Source organism: Onychostruthus taczanowskii, unplaced genomic scaffold (assembly GCF_017590055.1).
Source record: "Onychostruthus taczanowskii isolate IOZ18803 unplaced genomic scaffold, ASM1759005v1 scaffold34, whole genome shotgun sequence".
NCBI lineage: Eukaryota > Metazoa > Chordata > Aves > Passeriformes > Passeridae > Onychostruthus > Onychostruthus taczanowskii.
The window spans coordinates 7,206,205-7,220,406 of record NW_024500794.1 but is presented as its reverse complement, the minus strand read 5'-3'; positions in this window follow the sequence as shown (position 1 = coordinate 7,220,406).

Below are 14,202 nucleotides of genomic sequence, written 5' to 3'. Positions count from 1 at the left end.
GGGTCTTCTGCAGCTCCTAAAATAACCTCCCTCAGCACAACCTCCCTCAGCAGCTCACGAAGGCAGCAACTTTGAGGATGGGCCTCAAACAAAATGTGGTCTTAGAGGAAAACCGTGCCTCTGTGAGGGAAGCCCAGGGTGCCAGGGTGGGGCACGGGCTGAGGCACTGCTGGTTGTACACCAAGGCTATCCTAGTGCAGAGAGTGCAGGATACAAGCTTGAGGTGGAGATAAACTGAGGTGAAGTGGCATAGTTTCAGAAAATCAGTCCAGTTTTGTGAAGTCTCCTCATCCTCCTTGCAGTACATACCTAGCATGTGCACCCTGGATTCTGGTGAACATTTTGGAGAAAAAGAAGCAGTGGAGGAAATGCAACCTATGTCTTAGTGTTATACCTCTAGGTCCAACCTGAAGACTGCTGATGGGATTGCAAGGGGAAAATTCTAGTCTGCTCTCACAAAGAGATGCAAGGACTCACTTGGCAATACAAATATCCAGGATCTTTACCCTCACACTTAAAACATCCATATATTTTGAAGAGATAAACACAACAACCTCTCTTTCATCAGGTACTTCCTGCCTGCACCAAGGCCAAGAAGTGCAGGCAGTACGGAGCTGCAAGCAGGTGGGCTCCTGCAGTGTCCCACAGCCTTGGTGCGCCACTGAACACCTGAGAACTACACATGCAAGAGAGAAACTCTTCAAATGGCACCTCAAGCTTCCAAGAAAACCTCCCGTGACTTTCTCCAAGATAAATATAAAAAGGGACAATTTATAATATATATTTATTTTATTAGACTATAATACTCTGTTTCATAAGAAAAAAATGTAAAGTATTTATTTGAAACTCAGGCTGGCTGCGTGGATGCATTTAGTGGAACTCCTGTATTTTTGGGCCTTTTAACGTTGATTACTCTTTGATATTTTAACATTGCAAACTCAAAAGTGGATGGGGGATTGTCTGAAACAAGGCAACATTTTGCAAGGCTGCTGGCTTGAAAAGTGTTGCTGATGGACCAAATGTGCCCCTTACCAGGAGCTGGGCTATAGAAAGCCTGTGGAACAGCCCAGCACACTGCTCTGAACTTCAGATGTTGAACTTGTTCCCTAAAGGGCACAAGAGATCAGGCCAAGACTGCAGCCAGCCTGAACTTATAACCCAGGTGCCAGGAGTAACAGGCTTCAAACCAAGAGTCATGAGGAAGTGCCAAGTTCAATTTCCAGTAACCTCTCCTGGAAAGCAATGTAAAAGGCACAAAAATGTTTCCTTCTTTCTCAGGGCTTTTCACAGCCCTCTTCTTAATATACCTGATCTATCACAGCTGCCTGGTGTTTCCTGGCATCCCACCGAGCTGCAGGATGAAGCAGGGCAATAAAAGGGTAGTTGCAGGGTTAGTAGGTTGTCCAGTGCATTTTGTTTGTGTCCTGGTGTAGTGGCAGGTGAGAGCAGTGAGAAGCAAAAGGCTGGTAGGCCTGAGGAGGTGGGTGCTTTATTTATTTCCATGTGGGCAGATAAGAGCCAATGCAGGGCAAGGAGTGCTCCCTATTCTGACTACACTTTGCTTCTAAGCAGTGAGTCAGATCTGAGCTGTAATCTCCTGTAATTCCCTGAATTGCACTGTACGCTCATGAAGTCTTTGACTTAGAGAAGGAGAAATGAGCCCACCTGGCTCATGCTGGTCTTGTGGGAAGCCACCAGTGCAGGCTGCTTCCTCTCATTCTGGCTTCCCAGAGTAAATGCATGCAATCTGGTATTTCCTCATCCATGTATTTCAAATGGGCATCCCACGTGAATCACTAAATTGTAGTCAAAAAGCCAAGTGAACTAATATGAAAGTGAGTTGAGAATGAGTAAACCTGGTTTTTTGCTATAAAATACTTCTTTTAAACCCCCCTAATGCCTAGAAATAGCACAGTTGGTGATTGAGGGGAAAGAGGAACTGGCTGCAGCTGTTACAATTGGGGTTTTTTCTCCATAGCCCCCTAACTGTCAGAGGAGGAAGCAATGGTTTGTCCAGACTTTTCCACCATTGCTGCTTCGTTTCTTCCTCGATGAGGGAAGAGGCTGGGGAAGAAGGATTTCCCCTGGGTTTGTGGAGGGTGGGAATGGGATGGAAAGCCCCTGGCACCCTTCTTGAGCAGGCTGTGTGGCCTCAGCCCTTGCCATTCTGCAAACTCTGCACTTGCAATTTAGAGCAGTTTGAGTTTTAACATGAGGTTTCTGCTAGTGTTTAAGGTTTTGTTGTTTGTTTTGTTGGGTTTTTTTTTTTTAAATAAAAAAAAAAAATCACTTGCAGAAATGGGGAGTTTAGACATGGGTAAAGAAAAGGATTTCCTGAGGGAAGAGAGAAAGGCACAATGCCAGTGAGAAATCTATTCAAACCCAGGAAAATGGTAGTGATTATCTCTTATTGTTTTCTACAAGCTGATCGTCTGAAGTGTGGGAAAGCAGGGCTTGGAGTCATGAAAGTATCTGTTCATGTCTGGATTTGTAGTTTCTTTTACTTTTTCACTGAATGGAGAAATGTTTAGAGCTTTTAGAGGTTTCTGATTATGAGCATGATTGATCCAGCAGCTGGATGAGGGATGCAACAGCTTACAAGTAAATTTCTGTACGAGATTTATTTTTCATTCATGAAATTAGAATGAGAACATGACATCCAGTCACAGAACACTTAAAACCAATACCTGTACTTACCTTCATGCTATACAAAGCCATCTGCTAAGATGCAGTACCATAAAATTCTCTGTACTACTGCTGTGGTGTTTGATTTCACGTAGCAATGAAATGAATGCAAGAATACAGACTATGGATAATTAAGTGGCTGATAGCTATGGGGCAAAAAAAGAATATGAAATAGATATAAACCATCTTTTGTGGAACAAACAAAAGCATGACTGAGGGAATCAGAAGTTTTGATTATGAATGATGAACATCCTCACTGCTGAGATTTCTTTGTAATTAGCTTGTGCATGTCTGTCCAGTTACTTCTGTTAAAAATTTGTAAGAATTCCTTGGAAGTTATATTTCGAATCGGTTTATACAGATACCTAGTATTTGTTTTAATAAATGTGTGATTTTAATAAATGGGTGGGTTTGATCCCCAACACCTTTTTCTTGATGTGGCCCTGCATGGCTGTAGGTGGAAGTGGTAGGTGAAATTGGAACGGAGCTTGAAATAAGAAATAGAAATAAAACTGTTAGGATGCAAGCAAATTTAAGTGAAGTGGACTGCTTTATTTTTCTGCTCCAATACAAGGAATATGAAACAGATTAACTTTGTAAGTAAATGGAAGCAGACCATATTTTTAAAATAAATTCTACAGGAATGTTCTGAGCTACTACTACCACCACCACAAAAACATAAAAATAAAAAACAAACAAACAAAAAAAGCACAGGATTTTTCCTGTTTTAAAGCTGGGCAGTTGTCGGTCTCACCCAACTCGTCTTTGACCACTATGTGCTACTGCATTTTGTCCAGCCTCAGGACAACTAGTATTGATGCAGGGTATAATTTCTCCTAACTGATGAAAAAAGGGCAAGAGGGAATGCCACCTTCCTGCTTGCCTCTTACTTAGATAAAACTGGTTTTGGGTTATGTGTCTCTCTTTATAAAGCAAATGTAGCCTGCATCTCTCAACTTTGGGATCCTTTGACCCTGACATTAGCCGGTTTGGGTTAAGATATTAACTCATGTAAGCATCCTTTTAAACAGTTGAGATAGATAAAATAAAGTCTCTTCAGGCTGTATAAAATGTCCATGCTTCTGTTCTGGCATGCCAGGCTATTTCAGAGGTATATTATGTTGGTATTTTTCTCTGCCTAGATACTGGGTTCCTGGTTCTAAGAGAGCAGTAAGATGCAAGCAAATTGACCCCAACAGCTCTGGCAGAAGATGTGATTTTGAAAAGTAGCTGAAATGTTTGTCTTAGATATTTTACAGGCACTGGCTGAAATAGGAAAAATATTCTTCTTTTGAAACCAATGCTGGCAGAGGCATGGGACTAAGTTTGTTCAGTGAAAAGAAACTTTGTTTTGGTTATAGACCTTTGAAAGCATCATTCATCAATTCTCTTTTGTGTGACCCTGGGGGAATGATTCATCTGAATACCACACCAGTAAATTTTCTTATTAAATCAGACATGGAAGAAAATATAACCTATTGTTTTTCGTTCAGTTTTCAGCACTGAGCCTTTGGAAATCAGCTGAAACTAGAGAATTGCACTAATTTATTGTATTTTTATCTTTTATAAATGAGACTATCAAGCCAGCCAGATACAAGTCATGTGTATTTTTGTTTTCACTCTCAGTACACCAGAAATTGCTCATGTTTTTGGAAGCCATACAAAGGGCCTTCTCATAGCTCTGCTGCTTTTCACCTTAGGACATATAAAGCTATGTGTGAAAGGAGCACTGAATACTAGTCCAACTCTGTGGATGGACTCTGTTGCAGTCTGCTCAACTTTGAGAAAAGCTACCTGAAATTTCTGGGAAGCCTGAAAGGATCCTTAGTCTGAGACCCCTATACAATACAGAGTTTTAAATTTCATAACATGTCAGAAGCTGTGGTCCTTAACCACCACAAGGTGGTTTTATTAGACAACCTCTTTGTCTAATAAAAGAGCACTTGAAATTGTACATGAGAGGCTAAGATGAAAACCTTACAGAAAAATCCCCTACACTTCTTAGTAAAAAAACAAAACAAAAACAAACAAACAAAAAACCCCAATAACCACCAACTCTTTTTTTTTTCCCAATCAGAATATTTTATTTGATATTATCCTTTAGATAAATTACAGAAAGCCTGTGTCTCATCCTAAACACCCAGGCCTACATTTCAGTTTAAATAAATCAATTTGCCTTAAGCCTTCCTTGTTTATAGGAATGTAGCTATTTTCATAAAGTAGATTGCTTGTGAGTTGTGGCAAAGCACTGACACCTGCTGGTGTCTCCACACTGCCCTCCTGATGGAGAATCATCTCCTGCTCTTGTTCGTGACTCCTCTGTGCCAGATCCAAGGGAGGAAAGAGGACTCCAGCGTTGCCACCCAGCATGGTGACTGGCAAGCCTCAGAGGCAGTGATCCACAGGCAGCACTTCCCTGCCCACCATCCCTTTCCTGCAAAAGAGAAAGGGAGCAGGGTCTGTCGGGGCCTCTGTCCCCTTGTTTCTTCCCTCTCCATCAGACACCTCCCATACATACCAGGAAGACTGCAAATTCACACCTTGAGAGTTACAAATACTTTCAATAGCTCACAGCAGAGATTGGCAGGATGGGGTGAACAAGGGACATCACCAGGGTTTGCTGATGGAGAGAAAGGAAATCAAAGAAAGAACAAAGTGGCTCCTGTTCTGTTTCACCTCTGGCAACGAGTGTTGATCAATGATTGACAATGGTGCTGCTGATTGGTCACTGAAGAGCACTCTGAAAAATGAAGACAAAATCTTCTGTATTCCCTTTAGACATCCCAGCTGCCCTCTGAGGGAAGTGAGGAAAGGGATGAGCTTTTCTGTGCAATTACTTTGCCCCACAATGATCTTCTCCCTGCTCTTCTGGGCTGAAATCTGCCACCTGCTGCTCTGTGGAGGCTGCCAGTGAGTGGAACCAGCGATGGGTGAGTGGAGAATCCTTTCCCCACCCCAGCTTAACTCTGGAGCACCACCACCTTTCCTAGCAAGAAGAGAGACACTATGCTCACTGAAATATGCAACTTGGTGACTGGGACAGTAGCTAGTAAGCTGGGCTTGCAGCCAAATTGGGTAAGGTTTGGTCACAGAGAGCACAGAGCACTTTGCTCACAAGCCACATGATCTGCCTGTATATTCCCTGTCTTTGTTGTGTTGTTGAACTCCTCAGCACAGGGGATGGAGCAGGTTTGCATTTCCAGCATACATGTCCGGGTGGCGCACACTCCTCTGGGGAGAGGCTGGAGCAGGGCACATCCCTCTGCAGCCCCTTGTGCTGCCTCCTGGCTGTGGGGTGCCCTGGGCTGCCCTGCCTCCCACAGCCCTGCAGGTGCTGGCAAGAGGGAAGCAGGGGTGCTCTCAGGGGCAAGAGCTGTTTTTGGTGGGTGGTTGCTGTGCTTGCTAAAGAGCCTGCCTCCCCTCTGTTCCCATGCTGCCTTCCTCCTCTCCGTGGAATTGTACAGCAAAGGATAAAGATGTGATGGCCACCTGTGACAATAGGGTGTCCTGAGGTCTCCCGGTATGCCCCATAGCCTTGTGGTGGAGTTCCTTATTCCAGTGCTCCACAAGACGAGAACAATGTGACCGGATGTTTCAAAGCACTATGGCCTTCTCTGAGTCAATTGCTTTTCCTCCTGCCCTGATTTGGGGGTTCGCTTTTTTCCTAGCTTTGAAGGAACCCATCCGATCTGATACCATCATCGTAGCCGCCCTTGGGCGAGAGGCAAATTTCTATTGCAACTTCTTGCTCTCAATGAATGTTTTGCAAGTTACCTGGCAGAAGAGAAATGGGACTTCCTTCCAGAACATGGCCACCTACAGCCCAATACATGGGCTAAGGCTGACAGGTCATTTCAGAAGAAGCTGTCTTTCACTAGAGCAACCCCCAAGGCCTCAGCTATCACCCTCCAAAATCTCACATTTGAGGATGACTCTTATTACAGATGCATTTTCAATGTGTTCCATCATGGCTCCTTCAGCAAAGAGATGTGCCTCAACATCCAAAGTTTTCCACTAACACCTTCTCTCTTTCTGGCACTCAGTTTGGGTCTGATGTACTCAGAAGGTGGGGATGTCATTATACTATCCACCACACGGAGATTTTCAATGAAGCAGCATCTCCTTGGTGGATAGTGTCCAGATTGCCATACCAGAATTACTACCTAACCAGCTGTCCTTTTGATGTATTAAACAATATATGACAGGAATATTAATCAATTGACCTTATAAAAATTGTAGAATCACTGTACCACGTGTGGTTTTCACCATATTGTGTACCTGAAAGCTTTCAAGTAAAGATTTGCTTTTATGTTCACTTTAACTTTTTTTTGGAAGATCCTTTCTATTTTCTAGGCAACACTTTCCTCAGGGGAAGTGAAGGCCTTGTACAGAGAGAGAAACCCACCCAGCTTTGACTGTAAACTCACCACAGAGTGTAAAAAGCATCTTCTCTTTTTGCTGCCAGCAATCTCTGAGCTCACAGTGGAATTCCGTTCCCTCCTGCCTGCTGAGGATCTCCTCACATCAGTGGGCTCAGCAACAGGAAAGTCTGCCCCCAACATCACACAGCTGGATGACAGAGGCCTGGAGGAGAGGCCTCAAATACACCATATCCAGAACATCAACAGAACTGTAACGGTGGCAAGCAGACTTACCTTCTCTACCAGCCACCTCCACGCCTTGTTCTGCCTCCTCGACCACCCACAAGGAAGGAAAATAAAGGCACTTCACCTGGAAAAAGGAAGGGAAGGTGGGCTGCAGCTGTATGGAGATGTGTAACATGTGGGGAGCACTTAGGGAAGGAGGTGCAATTGTGAGAGGGCAGCTTGTACTTACACAAGTCTTGCTAGACAACTTTCTGTGAGGCCAGATCTCAAGCTAGATGAAGATGTGAGGATTTGAAACCTTTCAGAAGATTCCTCCCTGTGGTGCCTTTGTGTATGTGTGTGGTGGATGTGTGCATATATAGATGGAATAAATATCTACATTTCTGCATACACAGTATGCCTACACTTGTACAGAATGGTTTATGTAGAGCAGCAGTACACACATCTGGGGGATACCAGCAGAGCAGGCTCCTGGCAGACAAATGCTGGGAAAAACATTTCACATAGACTATCTCGCTGGAGGATATATGTCAGGAAGGATGGGACACTTCTCTTGTGATAAACCATCTTTTAGAAAAAGAAACACAAATAGATCAAAAGTTCTGGGTTTTGATACAACCTGATACCAGGAAAGCATGAGACATTATCAGTATTTATTTAAAAACATAAAATAATCCTCATCTTTGGTACAGTTATATTGCTACACTGTTCCTTTCTTTCCTTCAAAGAATAAATGAGCACAAAATTCTGAATGCTGCACTCTTGGTCCTAGACCCTGAAAGAGGAGAGCAGAAACATACTGGCATCACTTCATGTTCTGTATGAACTTACTGTTTTCTTTCTGCGGATGTTCAGAAGAGCACAGTCATCATCACATCGATATTAACAGCTGTGTTGTTCTTACCAGTCTTCATATATTGTGTAATGAGACTAAATAACTGCAGAAGGAACAAGTAAGAATAGTTTCCCTTTTCTTGCAAATGAGATATCTTGCCTCTGTTCACCTTGCAATTTGCTTTTCTCTTTCTTCTTGGTATTTTTATATATGTATTCTGGAAACCCACCCAGCGAGTAACAGCATCTTTAAAGTAGCACAATTCACTCTAAATGACAAGGGCTATACACTAAGCATCCTGTGACTAATTGACAGTGTGGTTTTTTTCCCAGGCAGAAGATACACAGTGCACCCAGAACTCCTGCAAAGACGACAGGCTCACAGCAAGACCTAGGTGAGCCAGCCTCTCTGAGCCTGCACACACCAAAAGACCAACACATCCCTTACCGAAACGAGGTAACACAAACACCCAAGTGATTATTCACATCCTCCATTAGGAGTCTCTGTCCTGCCGTGTTTTTGCTCCATGGGACGGCCACACCCGGTGGATGACACAACGTGTGTCCCTCTAGCAACGATCAGGAAAAACTGCTTAATGTTCTGCACCCCTGCCTTGGAGGGTGCAGCAGAAAAGTTAGTCGGATAAATAAAAGTTATTTAGGTGAAAAGGCATGGAAGAGGCAGTGGAAATGCCTTCTCATTAAACTCCATTTCTAACTCTTTTCTTGGGTGAGAGACACCCCAGCTGGTGTGCATGTATGTAGGGGGGGCTGAAAGCAGAGACCCTGTGTGCCCAGGTGCCAGCAGTTAGGGAGTCCTGAGCAAAAGGGACCGTGTCAGCCAGCAGCCTGGGCCAGGGTCAGGGCCTGTGTGTCCCTGGTGTCCTGAGCGAGAGAGGCCGTGTCAGCCAGCAGCCTGGGCCAGGGTCAGGGCCTGTGTGTCCCTGGTGTGGCACCCGGAGCAAGCACGGGTGAGCCTGTGAGGGCCAGCAGGGTCCGAGCCGGACCAGCCAGTCAGTAGGGTACATGTCCCAGGATGCTCTTAGATGTCTCACAAGCAGTCAGGCAGAAGGAACTGTGCTGTGGATGGGCCAAGACCAACAGAACTTGGCCATGACTAGTATTTGGGGAAAAGGAAGAAAAAAGATCAAGGGCTTGATCTGGGAAAGCTTCCCTCCCTTCCTCTGTGTGTAGTTACATGAGGTGTTTCAGAGATGTGCTTTTCAAGTGCAGCCTCAGTGCAGAGCACTGTCTGTGGTAAGCACCTAGTGAAAAGGAATTATGTCTCATTTAGCCAAGAATCTCGAAGTCCCCTGAACTTTATAAGAAGTCATGCCCTAGTTAGCTAAAGAATTTATGTGGGGGTTTTTTACTTAAATTTGTGTTTAACTTAGTGTCAGTAGAACAAGATTAAAAGCCCAAGAAAATTAAGAAATAGCTGAACTTGAACCTGCAGTGTGAAAAACACCAATCACTCGTTTTTAAGATTTCAAAAGTTTAATAGAAATAAAATGGTTATAAGAATAGTAATAGAGTAATAAAAATTTGAACAATTGGGATTAGGACAACACGAGACAATAAGAACAAAGAGTTACAGACATCCGGGTACCTTTCTCTGGGTAAAATAAACCCGAAAAAGGACACTCGTTAACAGAGGATTAACCCTTAAAAACAACAGCCTGTTGCATAATCAAACATCTCATACATCATGCATAAATTTCATTCAAACAAAGGACTCTGTCTGGTCATCATCAACTTCTTCCTCTTAATCCTAACCGCGCCTTCATGACTGAGCAAGGTGGGAAGAAGTTTGTTTCTCCTGATAAAAGAGCAATAAATTCTCTTTCTCTGAAAGATTTAGGTGTCCTGTGGCTGCTATTTAGAGTACCTCATTCCTTTCTTAAAAAACATCTTACATAGCATAGTTTCTATTTTAACATTATGTTATAACCTAAAACTATATTTAACACACTACTTAAGAAAATTAATACAGCATAACTTTCTAACATAACACATACAATATTCATTTTAAAATTGCAAATAGTCAGCCAAAAAAACTACATATTTTTCACATGCAGGAAATAACTCCATAGACCTATACACCTAAGAAAACTTAATAAATAGAGGTTTGTTTTGTGGAAGCAAATTCAATAGGAAATTGCTTAGGTAAGAGGAGTTCTGGGTTATCTTTAACTTAAGGTAAATGCATCTCAGCAGTGACTTAGTACAGTAAAATAAAAAATTAGGGGTCAGCAGAAGTGAATCACACATGTGCTGGGAGCTGCCAACATGAAAGGGTCATCCAGAGGGCAGGTGACGAAGACAATAACAAAGACCCTCTGATGAAGTAACAAAGCCTCCTAATCAAAGCAATAACGGGTAAAGGATGGCATAATATGGCAGCCCTGCTACACACCAAGACAATATCGGAGAAGACACCATGGATGTAATGGCTGGGCAGACTCTGGGAGTAGCTGTAAGGAAATCCGAAGTGTGACAGTGTATTTGAACCCCAGGGAACTGTGTCTCATGGGACATGCTCATGGCAAAAAATTTCCAGCATTGTCTCCAGCACTGTAATAAAGGAATGCCCTATTTAACAGAATTTTACTGTTGGATTTAAGTTCTTCAATTCACTAGTTGGAGAGATCCCCAATCCACTCCCTGAAAGGAAAACACCACCAGTGAGTCTTCCATTAAAATATCAACTCATCAGCACTGTGCTTTTCTTCTTTGGACTTTCAGATAGTCTCTCGGTATCTAACAACCCCCATCTCTGACATCAATAAATTACAACCACCATTACAACCATTTCATATCATCCATGATATGAAATTACTTTATCAGGGTTGTTTAGCAGCAGACCCTGACTGTGGTTGCTGGAAGAGATGTTGAAAGTGTTATAGATGGATAATGAGATACTGGCTCTCACATTTAAAGGATAACTATTAAGAATATTAAGAAAAGCTTTAGTGATGTATAGTTATGTTATTGTAGTTTAGATGTCCTCTGTTCTCCCCATAGTTCCCTTTCCCCCCTCTCTGTATTGTGACCATCAGACAGCCGGGATTGTCTAGGACAGGTACAGAGAAGGCATGCATGTGTGTCCCTTACCTGAGGCAGTTGGGAATGGAAAAGTTTGTTGCTTAGGGGGTGCAGCATGGCAACAACTGATCCCCAATCAAGTTTCAAGAAAGCAGTCTCCACTGATAAATGGCAAAGAAGAGATGACTGACAGACTTTGGGAGGGGCCAGGGCTGGCTGATGCAACCCCCAGGGGTATAAAAGACTGAGCATCCATCTTGAAGATGCCACATGGTATCCACAAGGGCAGTTCCCAGCGCTGTAACTTTTTCCTTATGTAGTCCTTTGTTGTATTTTTGTTAAGGTTTAATAAATTATTTTTTTTTAATTTTCAAAGTGAGCAGTTGTTTCTCACAAAAGGGACTGATGAAGGAACTTGGGCACTGGATATCAGTTCTTCTTTCCTCTCCTGGAGAAAGAGGTCTTTCAAAGGGTCAGGGAAAGGAATGTGGAAAGATTCCCAAGTCTGTTCTCCACACTTCAAGGCTGGCCAGTGATGAATAAAAGACAGTGCACTGCTAGAGGATGTGCAGATTAATTAATGATTTATGAGGTTTATGTCTGTTACAGGTAAAAATTGATCCAGCAAATTTAATAAAAATAAAAATGAAATTTATTTGCAACCGATACACAGTCCCACAGCCAAGAATCAAGGACAGCACCGACCCCAGGATCGAAGGTGGGCGAACACAGATTCAGCCTCTATCGCACTGAATCCCCCACAGTTCATGAACGCCGCTTGGCAGAGTCCGTTCTTATACCCTTTTTCTTGCCCGGGGTGGTAGTCCCTTTGTCTCTCCTCAGGGTTCTTCATATTCAAGTTGCCTCTATTCTCTGTCCTGTGCTGGACAAAATCTCGTCCAGGAACTGATGTGTTCACTCTTCAGTTACCGAATCTGCATGCAGATGTATGTCCTTGATGGTCCTGTCTGTCTGAGATGAACATCTTCATGCGCCATCATCGCTGGGCGTTCTCTCGTTCCTGCCAGTGAGAACGCCCATCTGGTGTCTGGGCTAGGTTCACTTCGTGTGTTAATGACACACCTCCTCCTCGGCTGCCAGCTGCGGGTTCGCCACCCTGTGAAGCAATCCCCTTTTCCCTTGCTAGTGTGATTTTAAGGTTTTATATTTTATTCCTTTATATATATTCTATCAGCACAAATTACATATAATATACATAACAATGTCCAAAAGAAGACAGAGATGTCCTATAACTTTATTCAAATGAAGGGAAAGGCCATGCGACAGTTCCCCTGGGGTCTCTCAAATTGTTGAAGAGTACAGCCTCCTATTTATCCTAATTTCCTGGCTTCATCACCCTCTGCCCTCTCCATTGGCTGAGGTACTTGGAAGGTACAGATTTCATGATAGAGCCACTACATGTTCCCTTCTAGTGTGCACACAACCACCTTGGTGTGCCAGACTGCCCAAATTCCTCTGGCAAATTGTGCCCAGGGCTGCCTCTTCACACAGCAGGATTTTATGCAGCTGAGCTTCTTGGTGAATGGACCTTTAGAAAGTAACCTCAGGCTTCTTGGCCAAGGGACCTTTAGAAATTAATCTCAAGTCATGTTTTAAGCAAGAGTTGCTCAGCATTAAAGGACAATCATTCCTCAAGTTCTGAAAATCTCATGCTAATTCAGTTTGCCTTGAAATCTGTTATGTTGCATGCATGCGGGTTACAGTGAGGGCTGCAACTTGGTATTCTTCAAATTAGAGTTTTCTGAAATTAAGTGTGTAGAGAATTTATCTGTGTATTTTTTCATGGTTGTCGTCAATGCGTGTGTGCTCTTCCATTGTGGTTTTGATTGGAAGCCATCAAATGTATGTGTATAAACATAACACAAGATGATGTTTAAGTACTGTTTTTCAAAGTTAACTTTTTTTACAGGAAAGTGGAAATTGTGGAAAGAAAATATGCAGGCTCAGTACTGTGAGACAGTAACCAGTGGTACTCCAACTGAGTGGTTAGGAGACTGCTGAAGCAAGGGAAAAGGTATGGCCTCATCTCCATGTTTCTTGTGGGGGCTGGATTTAGGTTTCTCAGTGAATTTCCTCCTAGTCTTACCAGGAGGATGCTGGAAGGGGAAGGGGGCAGCTTCCTCAGTGAATATACAGCAATTAAGACACAAAGGGAGGTGTCTGGTACCTCTGGCATTCCAACAGAAGCATTTAGGGGTTTGGGAGTTTTGAATGGGGGCATGGGTTCTCCCCCTCACAGTTTGGGAGGCTGGATGTGAGAAACAAGGCTCACTTTTTAAAGTTAATTTAATAAGGGATAAAGCAAAAGTAACAGCACTGTGTGCGTAGCCATAGCCAGATGCACACAGTTAACTATAACAACTCTTCTTATAAAGTTTTTCCTGGCATTGGTCAAATGCATATTCATGAAGATTATGCATATACATAACTCCTCTGAGTTCACATGTTCTGGGAATTCTTTACCTTAGTTCCACGAATTCTTTAGTTTAGCCCTGACCTGATCGTCTTAAGAGTACAGTAAGCGTACTACAGTGGCACAATGCAGATGTGACTTTGAGAGCCTTATATTTTATTTTCTCAGAAGGTGCTGTAATAGATGAGTAATGCGATGATTGACTTACAATTAAAAGGCAAACATGATGTATATATGTTTAGAGAAGTTTTATAGATTTAGTTTATGTTTTACTATCAGGGAACAGCCTGGGTTTGGGACGGTTGACTTGTCACAACAACAACAACCGACAACAACATCTGACTTCCAATCAATATTTAAGGAAGTTAACTCCACCACTGGACAGCAAAGGAGCAAAGGAGTCGATGGACAGAACTTTGGGAGGAGCTAAAGGGTTAAAGGCAAAACCTCCATTGTTTGGTTGAGAACATGGTGGGAAAGATCCTTTGCTCCTGGTGCAGAAGTGTTTTCTCTATTCAGTCTTCTGTTGTGTTTTTGATAAGGTTTTTATAAACCTTTCTACATTTTTGGAAAAGAGTAGCATTTCTCACAGTCCCC